The following is a 20,858-nucleotide window of genomic DNA, read 5'->3' on the forward strand; positions in this document are numbered from 1 at the left end:
TTGCTTAGAAGCTGTAAACAGCTATGTTAGTGTTTATGGGGTTAAAATGTGTCTTTATCCAATGCAACTAACTAATTCTAAGACTTTGCGACAGATGTGGAGAGTTTAAAAGCCACTTATACCTATTTTGTCCCAAAACAGGCTAAAACCAAGAAAATATTGCTTAGAAGCACTAAACAGCTATGTTAGTGTTTATGGGGTTAAAATGTGTCTTAATCCAATGCAACTAACTAATTATAAGACTTTGAGATAGATGTGGAGAGTTTATAACCCACTTATATCCATTTTGTCCCAAAACAGGCTAAAACCAAGAAAACATTGCTTAGAAGCTGTAAACAGCTATGTTAGTGTTTATGGGGTTAAAATGTGTCTTAATCCAATGCAACTAACTAATTATAAGAGTTTGAGATAGATGTGGAGAGTTTAAAAGCCACTTATACCCATTTTGTCCCAAAACAGGCTAAAACCAAGAAAACATTTCTTAGAAGCTGTAAACAGCTATGTTAGTGTTTCTGGGGTTAATATGTGTCTTAATCCAATGCAACTAACTAATTATAAGAGTTTGAGATAGATGTGGAGAGTTTTAAAGCCACTTATACCCATTTTGTCCCAAAACAGGCTAACACCAAGAAAACATTGCTTAGAAGCTGTAAACAGCTATGTTAGTGTTTATGGGGTTAAAATGTGTCTTAATCCAATGCAACTAACTAATTATAAGACTTTAAGATAGATGTGGAGAGTTGATAAGCCACTTATATCCATTTTGTCCCAAAACAGGCTAAAACCAAGAAAACATTGCTTAGAAGCTGTAAACAGCTATGTTAGTGTTTCTGGGGTTAAAATGTGTCTTAATCCAATGCAACTATCTAATGATAAGAGTTTGAGATAGATGTGGAGAGTTTAAAAGCCACTTATACCCATTTTGTTCCAAAACAAGCTAACAGCAAGAAAACATTACTTAGTAGCTGTAAACAGCTATGTTTGTGTTTATGGGGTTAAAATGTGTCTTAATTCAATGCAACTAACTAAGTATAAGAGTTTTAGATAGATGTGGAGAGTTTAAAAGCCACTTATACTCATTTTGCTCCAAAACAGGCTAAAACCAAGAAAACATTGCTTAGAGGCTGTAAACAGCTATGTTAGTGTTTATGGGGTTAAAATGTGTCTTAATCCAATGCAAATAACTAATTATAAGAGTTTAAGATAGATGTGAAGAGTTTAAAAGCCACTTATACCCATTTTGTCCCAAAACAGGCTAAAACCAAGAAAACATTGCTTAGAAGCTGTAAACAGCTATGTTAGTGTTTATGGGGTTAAAATGTGTCTTAATCCAATGCAACTAACTAAGTATAAGAGTTTGAGATAGATGTGGAGAGTTTAAAAGCCACTTATACCCATTTTGTCCCAAAACACGCTAAAACCAAGAAAACATTGCTTAGAAGCTGTAAACAGCTATGTTAGTGTTTATGGGGTTAAAATGTGTCTTAATCCAATGCAACTAACTAATTATAAGAGTTTGAGATAGATGTGCAGAGTTTAAAAGCCACTTATACCCATTTTGTCCCAAAACAGGCTAAAACCAAGAAAACATTGATTAGAAGCTGTAAATAGCTATGTTAGTGTTTATGGGGTTAAAATGTGTCTTAATCCAATGCAACTAACTAATTATAAGAGTTTGAGATAGATGTGGAGAGTTTAAAAGCCACTTATACCCATTTTGTCCCAAAACAGGCTAAAACCAAGAAAATATTGCTTAGAAGCTGTAAACAGCTATGTTAGTGTTTCTAGGGTTAAAATGTGTCTTAATAAAATGCAACTAACTAATTATAAGAGTTTGAGATAGATGTGGAGAGTTTAAAAGCCACTTATACCCATTTTGTCCCAAAACAGGCTAACTGCAAGAAAACATTGCTTAGTAGCTGTAAACAGCTATGTTAGTATTTATGGGGTTAAAATGTGTCTTAATCTAATGCAACTAACTAAGTATAAGAGTTTGAGATGAATGTGGAGAGTTTAAAAGCCACTTATACCCATTTTGTCCCAAAACAGGCTAGCACCAAGAAAACATTGCTTAGAAGCTGTAAACAGCTATGTTAGTGTTTATGGGGTTAAAATGTGTCTTAATCCAATGCAACTAACTAATTATAAGAGTTTGAGATAGATGTGGAGAGTTTAAAAGCCACTTATTCCCATTTTGTCCCAATAGAGGCTAAAACCAAGAAAACATTGCTTAGTAGCTGTAAACAGCTATGTTAGTGTTTATGGGGTTAAAATGTGTATTAATCCAATGCAACTAACTAAGTATAAGAGTTTGAGATAGATGTGGAGAGTTTAAAAGCCACTTATACCCATTTTGTCCCAAAACAGGCTAAAACCAAGAAAACATTGCTTAGAAGCTGTAAACAGCTATGTTAGTGTTTATGGGGTTAAAATGTGTCTTAATCCAATGCAACTAACTAATTATAAGAGTTTAAGATAGATGTGGAGAGTTTAAATGCCACTTATACCTTTTTTGTCCCAAAACAGGCTAAAACCAAGAAAACATTGCTTAGAAGCTGTAAACAGCTATGTTAGTGTTTATAAGGTTAAAATGTGTCTTAATCCAATGCAACTAACTAATTATAAGACTTTGAGATAGATGTGGAGAATTGATAAGCCACTTATATCCATTTTGTCCCAAAACAGGCTAAAACAAAGGAAACATTGCTTAGAAGCTGTAAATAGCTATGTTAGTGTTTCTGGGGTTAAAATGTGTCTTAATCCAATGCAGACTAGTTATAAGAGTTTGAGATAGATGTGGAGAATTTAAAAGCCACTTATACCCATTTTGTCCCAAAACAGGCTAACACCAAGAAAACATTGCTTAGAAGCTGTAAACAGCTATGTTAGTGTTTATGGGGTTAAAATGTGTCTTAATCCAATGCAACTAACTAATTCTAAGACTTTGCGACAGATGTGGAGAGTTTAAAAGCCACTTATACCTATTTTGTCCCAAAACAGGCTAAAACCAAGAAAATATTGCTTAGAAGCACTAAACAGCTATGTTAGTGTTTATGGGGTTAAAATGTGTCTTAATCCAATGCAACTAACTAATTATAAGACTTTGAGATAGATGTGGAGAGTTTATAACCCACTTATATCCATTTTGTCCCAAAACGGGCTAAAACCAAGAAAACATTGCTTAGAAGCTGTAAACAGCTATGTTAGTGTTTATGGGGTTAAAATGTGTCTTAATCCAATGCAACTAACTAATTATAAGAGTTTGCGACAGATGTGGAGAGTTTAAAAGCCACTTATACCTATTTTGTCCCAAAACAGGCTAAAACCAAGAACATATTGCTTAGAAGCACTAAACAGCTATGTTAGTGTTTATGGGGTTAAAATGTGTCTTAATCCAATGCAACTAACTAATTATAAGACTTTGAGATAGATGTGGAGAGTTTATAACCCACTTATATCCATTTTGTCCCAAAACAGGCTAAAACCAAGAAAACATTGCTTAGAAGCACTAAACAGCTATGTTAGTGTTTATGGGGTTAAAATGTGTCTTAATCCAATGCAACTAACTAATTATAAGACTTTGAGATAGATGTGGAGAGTTTATAAGCCACTTATATCCATTTTGTCCCAAAACAGGCTAAAACCAAGAAAACATTGCTTAGAAGCTGTAAACAGCTATGTTAGTATTTATGGGGTTAAAATGTGTCTTAATCCAATGCAACTAACTAATTGTAAGAGTTTGAGATAGATATGGAGAGTTTAAAAGCCACTTATACCCATTTTGTCCCAAAATAGGCTAACACCAAGAAAACATTGCTTAGAAGCTGTAAACAGCTATGTTAGTGTTTATAGGGTTAGAATGTGTCTTAATCCAATGCAACTAACTAATTATAAGACTTTGAGATAGATGTGGAGAGTTTAAAAGCCACTTATACCTATTTTGTCCCAAAACAGGCTAAAACCAAGAAAACATTGCTTAGAAGCACTAAACAGCTATGTTAGTGTTTATGGGGTTAAAATGTGTCTTAATCTAATGCAACTAACTAAGTATAAGAGTTTGAGATGAATGTGGAGAGTTTAAAAGCCACTTATACCCATTTTGTCCCAAAACAGGCTAGCACCAAGAAAACATTGCTTAGAAGCTGTAAACAGCTATGTTAGTGTTTATGGGGTTAAAATGTGTCTTAATCCAATGCAACTAACTAATTATAAGAGTTTGAGATAGATGTGGAGAGTTTAAAAGCCACTTATTCCCATTTTGTCTCAATAGAGGCTAAAACCAAGAAAACATTGCTTAGTAGCTGTAAACAGCTATGTTAGTGTTTATGGGGTTAAAATGTGTATTAATCCAATGCAACTAACTAAGTATAAGAGTTTGAGATAGATGTGGAGAGTTTAAAAGCCACTTATACCCATTTTGTCCCAAAACAGGCTAAAACCAAGAAAACATTGCTTAGAAGCTGTAAACAGCTATGTTAGTGTTTACGGGGTTAAAATGTGTCTTAATCCAATGCAACTAACTAATTATAAGAGTTTAAGATAGATGTGGAGAGTTTAAAAGCCACTTATACCCTTTTTGTCCCAAAACAGGCTAAAACCAAGAAAACATTGCTTAGAAGCTGTAAACAGCTATGTTAGTGTTTATAAGGTTAAAATGTGTCTTAATCCAATGCAACTAACTAATTATAAGACTTTGAGATAGATGTGGAGAGTTGATAAGCCATTTATATCCATTTTGTCCCAAAACAGGCTAAAACAAAGAAAACATTGCTTAGAAGCTGTAAATAGCTATGTTAGTGTTTCTGGGGTTAAAATGTGTCTTAATCCAATGCAGACTAGTTATAAGAGTTTGAGATAGATGTGGAGAATTTAAAAGCCACTTATACCCATTTTGTCCCAAAACAGGCTAACACCAAGAAAACATTGCTTAGAAGCTGTAAACAGCTATGTTAGTGTTTATGGGGTTAGAATGTGTCTTAATCCAATGCAACTAACTAAGTATAAGAGTTTGAGATAGATGTGGAGAGTTTAAAAGCCACTTATACCCATTTTGTCCCAAAACAGGCTAAAACCAAGAAAACATTGCTTAGAAGCTGTAAACAGCTATGTTAGTATTTATGGGGTTAAAATGTGTCTTAATCCAATGCAACTAACTAATTATAAGAGTTTGAGATAGATGTGGAGAGTTTAAAAGCCACTTATACCCATTTTGTCCCCAAATAGGCTAACACCAAGAAAACATTGCTTAGAAGCTGTAAACAGCTATGTTAGTATTTATGGGGTTAGAATGTGTCTTAATCCAATGCAACTAACTAATTATAAGACTTTGAGATAGATGTGGAGAGTTTAAAAGCCACTTATACCTATTTTGTCCCAAAACAGGCTAAAACCAAGAAAACATTGCTTAGAAGCACTAAACAGCTATGTTAGTGTTTATGGGGTTAAAATGTGTCTTAATCTAATGCAACTAACTAAGTATAAGAGTTTGAGATGAATGTGGAGAGTTTAAAAGCCACTTATACCCATTTTGTCCCAAAACAGGCTAGCACCAAGAAAACATTGCTTAGAAGCTGTAAACAGCTATGTTAGTGTTTATGGGGTTAAAATGTGTCTTAATCCAATGCAACTAACTAATTATAAGAGTTTGAGATAGATGTGGAGAGTTTAAAAGCCACTTATTCCCATTTTGTCCCAATAGAGGCTAAAACCAAGAAAACATTGCTTAGTAGCTGTAAACAGCTATGTTAGTGTTTATGGGGTTAAAATGTGTATTAATCCAATGCAACTAACTAAGTATAAGAGTTTGAGATAGATGTGGAGAGTTTAAAAGCCACTTATACCCATTTTGTCCCAAAACAGGCTAAAACCAAGAAAACATTGCTTAGAAGCTGTAAACAGCTATGTTAGTGTTTACGGGGTTAAAATGTGTCTTAATCCAATGCAACTAACTAATTATAAGAGTTTAAGATAGATGTGGAGAGTTTAAAAGCCACTTATACCCTTTTTGTCCCAAAACAGGCTAAAACCAAGAAAACATTGCTTAGAAGCTGTAAACAGCTATGTTAGTGTTTATAAGGTTAAAATGTGTCTTAATCCAATGCAACTAACTAATTATAAGACTTTGAGATAGATGTGGAGAGTTGATAAGCCACTTATATCCATTTTGTCCCAAAACAGGCTAAAACAAAGAAAACATTGCTTAGAAGCTGTAAATAGCTATGTTAGTGTTTCTGGGGTTAAAATGTGTCTTAATCCAATGGAGACTAGTTATAAGAGTCCGAGATAGATGTGGAGAATTTAAAAGCCACTTATACCCATTTTGTCCCAAAACGGGCTAACACCAAGAAAACATTGCTTAGAAGCTGTAAACAGCTATGTTAGTGTTTATGGGGTTAAAATGTGTCTTTATCCAATGCAACTAACTAATTCTAAGACTTTGCGACAGATGTGGAGAGTTTAAAAGCCACTTATACCTATTTTGTCCCAAAACAGGCTAAAACCAAGAAAATATTGCTTAGAAGCACTAAACAGCTATGTTAGTGTTTATGGGGTTAAAATGTGTCTTAATCCAATGCAACTAACTAATTATAAGACTTTGAGATAGATGTGGAGAGTTTATAACCCACTTATATCCATTTTGTCCCAAAACAGGCTAAAACCAAGAAAACATTGCTTAGAAGCTGTAAACAGCTATGTTAGTGTTTATGGGGTTAAAATGTGTCTTAATCCAATGCAACTAACTAATTATAAGAGTTTGAGATAGATGTGGAGAGTTTAAAAGCCACTTATACCCATTTTGTCCCAAAACAGGCTAAAACCAAGAAAACATTTCTTAGAAGCTGTAAACAGCTATGTTAGTGTTTCTGGGGTTAAAATGTGTCTTAATCCAATGCAACTAACTAATTATAAGAGTTTGAGATAGATGTGGAGAGTTTTAAAGCCACTTATACCCATTTTGTCCCAAAACAGGCTAACACCAAGAAAACATTGCTTAGAAGCTGTAAACAGCTATGTTAGTGTTTATGGGGTTAAAATGTGTCTTAATCCAATGCAACTAACTAAGTATAAGAGTTTGAGATAGATGTGGAGAGTTTAAAAGCCACTTATACCCATTTTGTCCCAAAACAGGCTAAAACCAAGAAAACATTGCTTAGAAGCTGAAAACAGCTATGTTAGTGTTTATGGGGTTAAAATGTGTCTTAATCCAATGCAACTAACTAATTATAAGACTTTAAGATAGATGTGGAGAGTTGATAAGCCACTTATATCCATTTTGTCCCAAAACAGGCTAAAACCAAGAAAACATTGCTTAGAAGCTGTAAACAGCTATGTTAGTGTTTCTGGGGTTAAAATGTGTCTTAATCCAATGCAACTATCTAATGATAAGAGTTTGAGATAGATGTGGAGAGTTTAAAAGCCACTTATACCCATTTTGTTCCAAAACAAGCTAACAGCAAGAAAACATTACTTAGTAGCTGTAAACAGCTATGTTTGTGTTTATGGGGTTCAAATGTGTCTTAATTCAATGCAACTAACTAAGTATAAGAGTTTTAGATAGATGTGGAGAGTTTAAAAGCCACTTATACTCATTTTGCTCCAAAACAGGCTAAAACCAAGAAAACATTGCTTAGAGGCTGTAAACAGCTATGTTAGTGTTTATGGGGTTAAAATGTGTCTTAATCCAATGCAAATAACTAATTATAAGAGGTTAAGATAGATGTGAAGAGTTTAAAAGCCACTTATACCCATTTTGTCCCAAAACAGGCTAAAACCAAGAAAACATTGCTTAGAAGCTGTAAACAGCTATGTTAGTGTTTATGGGGTTAAAATGTGTCTTAATCCAATGCAACTAACTAAGTATAAGAGTTTGAGATAGATGTGGAGAGTTTAAAAGCCACTTATACCCATTTTGTCCCAAAACACGCTAAAACCAAGAAAACATTGCTTAGAAGCTGTAAACAGCTATGTTAGTGTTTATGGGGTTAAAATGTGTCTTAATCCAATGCAACTAACTAATTATAAGAGTTTGAGATAGATGTGCAGAGTTTAAAAGCCACTTATACCCATTTTGTCCCAAAACAGGCTAAAACCAAGAAAACATTGATTAGAAGCTGTAAATAGCTATGTTAGTGTTTATGGGGTTAAAATGTGTCTTAATCCAATGCAACTAACTAATTATAAGAGTTTGAGATAGATGTGGAGAGTTTAAAAGCCACTTATACCCATTTTGTCCCAAAACAGGCTAAAACCAAGAAAATATTGCTTAGAAGCTGTAAACAGCTATGTTAGTGTTTCTAGGGTTAAAATGTGTCTTAATAAAATGCAACTAACTAATTATAAGAGTTTGAGATAGATGTGGAGAGTTTAAAAGCCACTTATACCCATTTTGTCCCAAAACAGGCTAACTGCAAGAAAACATTGCTTAGTAGCTGTAAACAGCTATGTTAGTATTTATGGGGTTAAAATGTGTCTTAATCTAATGCAACTAACTAAGTATAAGAGTTTGAGATGAATGTGGAGAGTTTAAAAGCCACTTATACCCATTTTGTCCCAAAACAGGCTAGCACCAAGAAAACATTGCTTAGAAGCTGTGAACAGCTATGTTAGTGTTTATGGGGTTAAAATGTGTCTTAATCCAATGCAACTAACTAATTATAAGAGTTTGAGATAGATGTGGAGAGTTTAAAAGCCACTTATTCCCATTTTGTCCCAATAGAGGCTAAAACCAAGAAAACATTGCTTAGTAGCTGTAAACAGCTATGTTAGTGTTTATGGGGTTAAAATGTGTATTAATCCAATGCAACTAACTAAGTATAAGAGTTTGAGATAGATGTGGAGAGTTTAAAAGCCACTTATACCCATTTTGTCCCAAAACAGGCTAAAACCAAGAAAACATTGCTTAGAAGCTGTAAACAGCTATGTTAGTGTTTATGGGGTTAAAATGTGTCTTAATCCAATGCAACTAACTAATTATAAGAGTTTAAGATAGATGTGGAGAGTTTAAATGCCACTTATACCTTTTTTGTCCCAAAACAGGCTAAAACCAAGAAAACATTGCTTAGAAGCTGTAAACAGCTATGTTAGTGTTTATAAGGTTAAAATGTGTCTTAATCCAATGCAACTAACTAATTATAAGACTTTGAGATAGATGTGGAGAATTGATAAGCCACTTATATCCATTTTGTCCCAAAACAGGCTAAAACAAAGGAAACATTGCTTAGAAGCTGTAAATAGCTATGTTAGTGTTTCTGGGGTTAAAATGTGTCTTAATCCAATGCAGACTAGTTATAAGAGTTTGAGATAGATGTGGAGAATTTAAAAGCCACTTATACCCATTTTGTCCCGAAACAGGCTAACACCAAGAAAACATTGCTTAGAAGCTGTAAACAGCTATGTTAGTGTTTATGGGGTTAAAATGTGTCTTAATCCAATGCAACTAACTAATTCTAAGACTTTGCGACAGATGTGGAGAGTTTAAAAGCCACTTATACCTATTTTGTCCCAAAACAGGCTAAAACCAAGAAAATATTGCTTAGAAGCACTAAACAGCTATGTTAGTGTTTATGGGGTTAAAATGTGTCTTAATCCAATGCAACTAACTAATTATAAGACTTTGAGATAGATGTGGAGAGTTTATAACCCACTTATATCCATTTTGTCCCAAAACGGGCTAAAACCAAGAAAACATTGCTTAGAAGCTGTAAACAGCTATGTTAGTGTTTATGGGGTTAAAATGTGTCTTAATCCAATGCAACTAACTAATTATAAGAGTTTGCGACAGATGTGGAGAGTTTAAAAGCCACTTATACCTATTTTGTCCCAAAACAGGCTAAAACCAAGAACATATTGCTTAGAAGCACTAAACAGCTATGTTAGTGTTTATGGGGTTAAAATGTGTCTTAATCCAATGCAACTAACTAATTATAAGACTTTGAGATAGATGTGGAGAGTTTATAACCCACTTATATCCATTTTGTCCCAAAACAGGCTAAAACCAAGAAAACATTGCTTAGAAGCACTAAACAGCTATGTTAGTGTTTATGGGGTTAAAATGTGTCTTAATCCAATGCAACTAACTAATTATAAGACTTTGAGATAGATGTGGAGAGTTTATAAGCCACTAATATCCATTTTGTCCCAAAACAGGCTAAAACCAAGAAAACATTGCTTAGAAGCTGTAAACAGCTATGTTAGTATTTATGGGGTTAAAATGTGTCTTAATCCAATGCAACTAACTAATTGTAAGAGTTTGAGATAGATATGGAGAGTTTAAAAGCCACTTATACCCATTTTGTCCCAAAATAGGCTAACACCAAGAAAACATTGCTTAGAAGCTGTAAACAGCTATGTTAGTGTTTATAGGGTTAGAATGTGTCTTAATCCAATGCAACTAACTAATTATAAGACTTTGAGATAGATGTGGAGAGTTTAAAAGCCACTTATACCTATTTTGTCCCAAAACAGGCTAAAACCAAGAAAACATTGCTTAGAAGCACTAAACAGCTATGTTAGTGTTTATGGGGTTAAAATGTGTCTTAATCCAATGCAACTAACTAATTATAAGACTTTGAGATAGATGTGGAGAGTTTATAAGCCACTTATATCCATTTTGTCCCAAAACAGGCTAAAACCAAGAAAACATTGCTTAGAAGCTGTAAACAGCTATGTTAGTATTTATGGGGTTAAAATGTGTCTTAATCCAATGCAACTAACTAATTATAAGAGTTTGAGATAGATGTGGAGAGTTTAAAAGCCACTTATACCCATTTTGTCCCAAAATAGGCTAACACCAAGAAAACATTGCTTAGAAGCTGTAAACAGCTATGTTAGTGTTTATGGGGTTAGAATGTGTCTTAATCCAATGCAACTAACTAATTATAAGACTTTGAGATAGATGTGGAGAGTTTAAAAGCCACTTATACCCATTTTGTCCCAAAACAGGCTAAAACCAAGAAAACATTGCTTAGAAGCTGTAAACAGCTATGTTAGTGTTTACGGGGTTAAAATATGTCTTAATCCAATGCAACTAACTAATTATAAGAGTTTAAGATAGATGTGGAGAGTTTAAAAGCCACTTATACCCTTTTTGTCCTAAAACAGGCTAAAACCAAGAAAACATTGCTTAGAAGCTGTAAACAGCTATGTTAGTGTTTATAAGGTTAAAATGTGTCTTAATCCAATGCAACTAACTAATTATAAGACTTTGAGATAGATGTGGAGAGTTGATAAGCCACTTATATCCATTTTGTCCCAAAACAGGCTAAAACAAAGAAAACATTGCTTAGAAGCTGTAAATAGCTATGTTAGTGTTTCTGGGGTTAAAATGTGTCTTAATCCAATGCAGACTAGTTATAAGAGTTTGAGATAGATGTGGAGAATTTAAAAGCCACTTATACCCATTTTGTCCCAAAACAGGCTAACACCAAGAAAACATTGCTTAGAAGCTGTAAACAGCTATGTTAGTGTTTATGGGGTTAGAATGTGTCTTAATCCAATGCAACTAACTAATTATAAGACTTTGAGATAGATGTGGAGAGTTTAAAAGCCACTTATACCTATTTTGTCCCAAAACAGGCTAAAACCAAGAAAACATTGCTTAGAAACACTAAACAGCTATGTTAGTTTTTATGGGGTTAAAATGTGTCTTAATCCAATGCAACTAACTAATTATAAGAGTTTGAGATAGATGTGGAGAGTTTAAAAGCCACTTATACCCATTTTGTCCCAAAACAGGCTAAAACCAAGAAAACATTGCTTAGAAGCTGTAAACAGCTATGTTAGTGTTTATGGGGTTAAAATGTGTCTTAATCCAATGCAACTAACTAATTATAAGAGTTTGCGACAGATGTGGAGAGTTTAAAAGCCACTTATACCTATTTTGTCCCAAAACAGGCTAAAACCAAGAACATATTGCTTAGAAGCACTAAACAGCTATGTTAGTGTTTATGGGGTTAAAATGTGTCTTAATCCAATGCAACTAACTAATTATAAGAATTTGAGATAGATGTGGAGAGTTTATAACCCACTTATATCCATTTTGTCCCAAAACAGGCTAAAACCAAGAAAACATTGCTTAGAAGCACTAAACAGCTATGTTAGTGTTTATGGGGTTAAAATGTGTCTTAATCCAATGCAACTAACTAATTATAAGACCTTGAGATAGATGTGGAGAGTTTATAAGCCACTTATATCCATTTTGTCCCAAAACAGGCTAAAACCAAGAAAACATTGCTTAGAAGCTGTAAACAGCTATGTTAGTATTTATGGGGTTAAAATGTGTCTTAATCCAATGCAACTAACTAATTATAAGAGTTTGAGATAGATGTGGAGAGTTTAAAAGCCACTTATACCCATTTTGTCCCAAAATAGGCTAACACCAAGAAAACATTGCTTAGAAGCTGTAAACAGCTATGTTAGTGTTTATGGGGTTAGAATGTGTCTTAATCCAATGCAACTAACTAATTATAAGACTTTGAGATAGATGTGGAGAGTTTAAAAGCCACTTATACCTATTTTGTCCCAAAACAGGCTAAAACCAAGAAAACATTGCTTAGAAACACTAAACAGCTATGTTAGTTTTTATGGGGTTAAAATGTGTCTTAATCCAATGCAACTAACTAATTATAAGAGTTTGAGATAGATGTGGAGAGTTTAAAAGCCACTTATACCCATTTTGTCCCAAAACAGGCTAAAACCAAGAAAACATTGCTTAGAAGCTGTAAACAGCTATGTTAGTGTTTATGGGGTTAAAATGTGTCTTAATCCAATGCAACTAACTAATTATAAGAGTTTGCGACAGATGTGGAGAGTTTAAAAGCCACTTATACCTATTTTGTCCCAAAACAGGCTAAAACCAAGAACATATTGCTTAGAAGCACTAAACAGCTATGTTAGTGTTTATGGGGTTAAAATGTGTCTTAATCCAATGCAACTAACTAATTATAAGAATTTGAGATAGATGTGGAGAGTTTATAACCCACTTATATCCATTTTGTCCCAAAACAGGCTAAAACCAAGAAAACATTGCTTAGAAGCACTAAACAGCTATGTTAGTGTTTATGGGGTTAAAATGTGTCTTAATCCAATGCAACTAACTAATTATAAGACTTTGAGATAGATGTGGAGAGTTTATAAGCCACTTATATCCATTTTGTCCCAAAACAGGCTAAAACCAAGAAAACATTGCTTAGAAGCTGTAAACAGCTATGTTAGTATTTATGGGGTTAAAATGTGTCTTAATCCAATGCAACTAACTAATTATAAGAGTTTGAGATAGATGTGGAGAGTTTAAAAGCCACTTATACCCATTTTGTCCCAAAATAGGCTAACACCAAGAAAACATTGCTTAGAAGCTGTAAACAGCTATGTTAGTGTTTATGGGGTTAGAATGTGTCTTAATCCAATGCAACTAACTAATTATAAGACTTTGAGATAGATGTGGAGAGTTTAAAAGCCACTTATACCTATTTTGTCCCAAAACAGGCTAAAACCAAGAAAACATTGCTTAGTGTTGGTTTAAATTGAGTATGCGGAAGCAAATTAGAGAGAATGTGAGATAAAATGAGAGCTTGTATTAGAATAGCTTTTACAATGTCGGCCAAAGGCCTTAAATAGAATGAAAACTAGGTTAACAATCCCACCAACTCGACAACTTGTAGATAGAGACATGAAGAGAGAGAAGGGAGCGATCCCAAGATAGAAAGCGACGTGACCTTGTCTCCCTAAGGGAAGCTATCTCGTGACTCTTATCCTCCAACGGTCACATTCTTCTTCGAGATCCTTCTAATGGGCTTGGTATTGTTTCCAACCCCAAGCCTTCTCATTTCTCTCAATAGGCCTCAACCTTAAGGGTGGCCATTAGGACGATCGTACGGACGTCCGTACGGACAACCTCCAAGTCTTAAGTAACATGGTCAATACTCCCCCTCAAGCTTAGCCAAGTGAAACGGCTAAGCTTGGAACCCGCACAAGACCACCTCGTTAAAAACCTTAATATGGAAAACCACATGGGACAAAACCATATCAAGGAAAAGAGTGTGCTCTCCACGGGTTAGAGGAGTCTTCTCATGGATGTGTAGGATCGACTAGTCCAAGTTTGCTAGAGATATACACGCAAATCTGTGGACTAGTGGCTTTTGTGAAAATATCGGCCAGTTGGTCCTTGCTCGGCGTGTGACACGGTAAGACAACCCCTTCTTCAATCTTCTCTCGCACTGTGTGGCAGTCTACTTCGATATGCTTGGTCCTCTCATGGAAAACAGAGTTGGTTGCTATATGTATTGCAGCCTTGTTGTCACAGTGCATAGTGATGGGTTCATCTATCTCCACTCCAAGGTCCTTGAGAAGACCTTTGAGCCAAGTTAGCTCGTTTGTGAGCTTCTTCATGGCCCTATATTCTGACTCGGCACTTGATTGAGACACCACCTTCTGTTTCTTCGACTTCCAAGTGACTAGGTTCCCACCAACAAACGTGCAGTATCCTGTTGTAGACCTTCTATCGGTTGTGTCGCCCGCATAATCCGCGTCGCAATAGCCAACAAGCTCGGTATTGTTGTTCTTTCCCATCCAAATGCCGCGGCCAGGGCTTCCCTTTAGATAGCATAGGATCCTCTCAACAGTGTTCCAATCAAAGTTTGTTGGTGCTTTCATGTGCTGGCTTACTTGGTTCACAGCATAGCATAGATCCGGCCGTGTGATGGTGAGGTAAATCAGCTTCCCAACCAGCCGCCTATATCTGCCCACGTCCTCATATGGCTCAGCCAACTTGTTCGGTAACGTCTTCATCTCCCCCTTTCGCTTGACCTGGTAGCCTTCTTCTAGTGGCGTAGAGACCGGTTTAGCCCCCAGCTTACCAGTTTCCTTGAGCAAGTCCAGCGTGTACTTCCGTTGGGAGAGAAAGAGTCCTTCCGGCGATCGGGAGATTTCAATCCCAAGAAAATATTTCAGTTCGCCGAGGTCCTTGATGTCAAAGGCTGAGTGAAGGAGAGTCTTGGTAGTGGAAATACCTTCCTTGTCATCGCCAGTGATGATTATATCATCGACATAGACAAGCACCACGACGCGACCGCCGGCAGTCCGTAGAGTGAACAATGTGTGGTCGGCTTCCGAGCGTCGAAAACCATTGGTGCGAAGTGTCGAGCTGAGTTTGTGGTACCACGCCCGAGGGGATTGTTTGAGGCCGTAGATGGCCTTGCGAAGGCGGAGAACTTTGCCCGGAGCCACAAGATGTTCGAAGCCCGGAGGTGGGTGCATATACACTTCTTCTTCAAGCTCCCCCTGAAGGAAGGCATTCTTGACGTCCATCTGCCAAAGGTCCCACGAGAGGTTTGTAGCCAAGGAGAGAACGACACGAACGGTGTGCAGCTTGGCAACCGGGGCAAACGTGTCCGTATAGTCGGTACCGTATGTTTGTGTGAAACCGCGAGCCACAAGGCGAGCCTTATAGCGCTCCACGTCGCCATTGCTCAGGTACTTAATTGTGAAGACCCATTTTGAGCTGACCACCTTCTTTCCCTTGGGAAGATCCGCTTCGTCCCAAGTGTGGTTCCGGATCATAGCATCGGTCTCAGCATCAACCGCCGCTAACCACTCTTTGTGCTCTTTGGCTTCATCATAGGTTTGAGGAACGAATTGAGCATCAATCTTGGTGAGGAAGGCAGCGTGTTCCTGAGGAACCAGGTCAAGTGAACACACCGCTTGGATAGGATGGGCCACGGCCTGATTGTTGTAGTAGACCCGCTTATCTTTCCATGTCGAAGGATGAAACTTTAGACGTTGACTTCGCCGGGGAAGAGCAACCATAGATTCCCGTGGGAGAGCATCGGTTGAGGTCACGAGATGATCATTGTCCTCATGAGTAGGCTCGGCACATGGTTCAGCCGGAGGAGGAACAAGCGGCACGGAGGCATTTTCTTGAACTTCTTCTTCTACGGGTGAGATAGCGGGTACATCCGGTTCATGTGAGGTCGGAGTAGGCTGAGCATGGCTCGACGGGCTTGATGGAGTGGTGATGCCGAGGTGATCGAGGAGGAACCGTAGGTTGGCCGAACGATCAGAGTTGGACCGAGAGAGATCCTTGAGACTGTCCCAATCCTTTGTCGCATAGTATCCTTGGTGTTCAAGGAACCGCACTTCTCGAGAGATATGTAGGCGGCCAGCAGCTGGATCATAGCACTTATAGCCCTTCTGACTTGTCGAGTAGCCAATGAACATACATTTGGTGCTTTTGGCGTCGAGCTTAGTCCTTTGTTCCCCTGGAACCAAAACAAAGCATACACACCCGAAAACGCGTAAGTGATCCAAAGATGGTTTAAATTGATTGAGTACCTCATATGGAGATTTGTCTTGTAGAACTTTGGTAGGAGTCCTATTAATCAAGTAGCAAGCCGTCATGACAGCATCTCCCCAGAATCGTTTGGTGACATTGGTTTGGAACATCATCGACCTTGCCACTTCCATAAGGTGCCGGTTCTTCCTCTCGGCCACGCCATTCTGTTGGGGCGTATATGGACAACTCGTTTGTTGTAGAATGCCGTGTTTGGACAAATGATCTTTGAGTCTATGACTGATGTACTCTCCCCCATTATCTGATCTTAGTACCTTTATTTTTGCATTGAAATGATTAGTAACATAATTCTGAAAATTAACAAATGCATCATAAACCCTATCTTTAGATGGTAACAATGTGAGCCAAGTATATTTTGATTTTTCATCAATAAAAGTCACAAAATACTTGTTATTGTCTCTAGATAGGCATGGTGAGGTCCAAACATCAGAATGTACTAAGTCAAAACAATGTTCATAAATGGTAGTAGATTTAGGGAAAACCGATTTGCAATGTTTGCCAAGAATACAAGGTTCACAACTTGAACTATCAAAAGAAAATTTAGGCAACATTAATTGAAAAGCTCTAGAGTGAGGGTGGCCTAGTCTAGCATGCCACACTTCACTTGAAATACTACTAAGGTCCGATTTAAAAGAAAACATATTAGGTGAACTTGATGAGTTTTTCTCTAGGACATAGAGATCTCCCTTAGCATCTCCACCTCCAAGAATCTTGCCAGTCTCAATATCCTGAAAATGCACACTGTTAGGACCAAATATGGTATAACAATTCAAATCGGTTGTAGCTCTCTTAACCGATAATAGGTTAGAAGTAAAAGTAGGCATAAAGAAGGCCTTTGAGTTCTTATCAAACAACTTTAAATCTCCTACACCTTTAACTGGTATCCTATCCCCATTTGCAATAATCACATTTCCCACAGTCGGCTTTATGTTGTGTATAAGGCTCGGGTTACTTATCATGTGATGAGAAGCACCCGAGTCTACAACAAGCGTTTTACTAGGTTGTGAAGCGAAGAAAGTGATACCAGATTCCTTTAGGGCTGCGATGGACTTGATGAGGGCCTCCAGGTCTGATTTCCTCACAAGATCTCCAAGAGAAGCCGCCATGGCCGTAGCCGCCGCGTTGCCTTGGTTTGCTGCACCGAAACCTTGGCCGCTTGGTCCTTCTTGCGAGATATGCGCCTTGAACTTAGCCGGTTTGAGATGAGGGTGAAGGATCCAGCACTTGTCCTTCATGTGTCCCTTCTTCTTGCAATGGTCGCACACCATTGTTTTCCGGTCATCTTGCTTGTAGACTCCTTTGTTCGCGGTAGCCAAGTCGTCCTTTCCACAAAAGAGACCAAGTGAACCTTGTTCCTTTTGCACTTGAGAACACACGTCTTCAAGAGTAGGTAGCTTGTCTCCACGGAGGATGTGCTTAATCAGGTCATTGAACGCCGGATTGAGAGTGAGCAGGAGACCAAACACCTTGTCTTGCTCCTTTCGTTCATTGAGGATGGCCGGATCGATAGTACTTGGCCGGAGCATCTCCAACTCGGCCCACAATGACCGGAACTTCCCAAAATGCTTGGTAAACTCCAAGTCTTCTTGATGGAGACCGTTGATAGCCTTCTTGACCTCAAATACCCGAGTCAAGTTGGTCACGTTCCCATACACATTCGCTAGCGTCTCCCATAGTTCTTTGGCCGTCTCGCAGTACGAGTAGGCTTCAAGAATCGGTGCGTCTAGCGAGTTTTGGAGAATGGCAAGCACGGTCTGATCTTCTTGGAACCACTTGACTTCCTTCTCGAGATCAGCCTCCTTGTCTTCTTCCGTTCCTTCTTTACCGTCCTCCTTAGTGGCTTTCTTGGGGAGTTGGTCCGTTTCTACATGGATCCAAAGTCCTCGGCCACTGAGAGCGGTCTTTGTGGTTCTTTTCCACAACAGGTAGTTTGCTCCTTTGAGCACCACCGGGGTAACAATAGGCTTGTTGTTGTCCATTGTTAGGTAGAGTAGCGAGAAAAACGATAGAGTAGCGGATAGAATGAAGCGCGAATGAGTGAGTAGAATGAAGAATAGAGTAAAGGAGTAGTATACGAGTAGAGAATGCAAAGTAGAATCAAATAAGAACAAGAAAAAGAAGAGGAGAAAGTTTATAGAACCATGGATCAATAAACTTGCTCTGATACCATGTTGGTTTAAATTGAGTATGCGGAAGCAAATTAGAGAAAATGTGAGATAAAATGAGAGCTTGTATTAGAATAGCTTTTACAATGTCGGCCAAAGGCCTTAAATAGAATGAAAACTAGGTTAACAATCCCACCAACTCGACAACTTGTAGATAGAGACATGAAGAGAGAGAAGGGAGCGATCCCAAGATAGAAAGCGACGTGACCTTGTCTCCCTAAGGGAAGCTATCTCGTGACTCTTATCCTCCAACGGTCACATTCTTCTTCGAGATCCTTCTAATGGGCTTGGTATTGTTTCCAACCCCAAGCCTTCTCATTTCTCTCAATAGGCCTCAACCTTAAGGGTGGCCATTAGGACGATCGTACGGACGTCCGTACGGACAACCTCCAAGTCTTAAGTAACATGGTCAATACTTAGAAGCACTAAACAGCTATGTTAGTGTTTATGGGGTTAAAATGTGTCTTAATCTAATGCAACTAACTAAGTATAAGAGTTTGAGATGAATGTGGAGAGTTTAAAAGCCACTTATACCCATTTTGTCCCAAAACAGGCTAGCACCAAGAAAACATTGCTTAGAAGCTGTAAACAGCTATGTTAGTGTTTATGGGGTTAAAATGTGTCTTAATCCAATGCAACTAACTAATTATAAGAGTTTGAGATAGATGTGGAGAGTTTAAAAGCCACTTATTCCCATTTTGTCCCAATAGAGGCTAAAACCAAGAAAACATTGCTTAGTAGCTGTAAACAGCTATGTTAGTGTTTATGGGGTTAAAATGTGTATTAATCCAATGCAACTAACTAAGTATAAGAGTTTGAGATAGATGTGGAGAGTTTAACAGCCACTTATACCCATTTTGTCCCAAAACAGGCTAAAACCAAGAAAACATTGCTTAGAAGCTGTAAACAGCTATGTTAGTGTTTACGGGGTTAAAATGTGTCTTAATCCAATGCAACTAACTAATTATAAGAGTTTAAGATAGATGTGGAGAGTTTAAAAGCCACTTATACCTTTTTTGTCCCAAAACAGGCTAAAACCAAGAAAACATTGCTTAGAAGCTGTAAACAGCTATGTTAGTGTTTATAAGGTTAAAATGTGTCTTAATCCAATGCAACTAACTAATTATAAGACTTTGAGATAGATGTGGAGAGTTGATAAGCCACTTATATCCATTTTGTCCCAAAACAGGCTAAAACAAAGGAAACATTGCTTAGAAGCTGTAAATAGCTATGTTAGTGTTTCTGGGGTTAAAATGTGTCTTAATCCAATGCAGACTAGTTATAAGAGTTTGAGATAGATGTGGAGAATTTAAAAGCCACTTATACCCATTTTGTCCCAAAACAGGCTAACACCAAGAAAACATTGCTTAGAAGCTGTAAACAGCTATGTTAGTGTTTATGGGGTTAAAATGTGTCTTAATCCAATGCAACTAACTAATTCTAAGACTTTGCGACAGATGTGGAGAGTTTAAAAGCCACTTATACCTATTTTGTCCCAAAACAGGCTAAAACCAAGAAAATATTGCTTAGAAGCACTAAACAGCTATGTTAGTGTTTATGGGGTTAAAATGTGTCTTAATCCAATGCAACTAACTAATTATAAGACTTTGAGATAGATGTGGAGAGTTTATAACCCACTTATATCCATTTTGTCCCAAAACAGGCTAAAACCAAGAAAACATTGCTTAGAAGCTGTAAACAGCTATGTTAGTGTTTATGGGGTTAAAATGTGTCTTAATCCAATGCAACTAACTAATTATAAGAGTTTGAGATAGATGTGGAGAGTTTAAATGCCACTTATACCCATTTTGTCCCAAAACAGGCTAAAACCAAGAAAACTTTGCTTAGAAGCTGTAAACAGCTATGTTAGTGTTTCTGGGGTTAAAATGTGTCTTAATCCAATGCAACTAACTAATTATAAGAGTTTGAGATAGATGTGGAGAGTTTAAAAGCCACTTATACCCATTTTGTCCCAAAACAGGCTAACAGCAAGAAAACATTGCTTAGTAGCTGTAAACAGCTATGTTAGTGTTTATGGGGTTAAAATGTGTCTTAATCCAATGCAACTAACTAAGTATAAGAGTTTGAGATGAATGTGGAGAGTTTAAAAGCCACTTATACCCATTTTGTCCCAAAACAGGCTAACACCAAGAAAACATTGCTTAGAAGCTATGTTAGTGTTTATGGGGTTAAAATGTGTCTTAATCCAATGCAACTAACTAATTATAAGAGTTTAGGATAGATGTGGAGAGTTTAAAAGCAACTTATACCCTTTTTGTCCCAAAACAGGCTAAAACCAAGAAAACATTGCTTAGAAGATGAAAACAGCTATGTTAGTGTTTATGGGG

The sequence above is a fragment of the Camelina sativa genome, chromosome 9, assembly GCF_030686135.1.
Source record: "Camelina sativa cultivar CO46 ecotype springtype chromosome 9, ASM3068613v1".
In the NCBI taxonomy this organism is placed as follows: domain Eukaryota; kingdom Viridiplantae; phylum Streptophyta; class Magnoliopsida; order Brassicales; family Brassicaceae; genus Camelina; species Camelina sativa.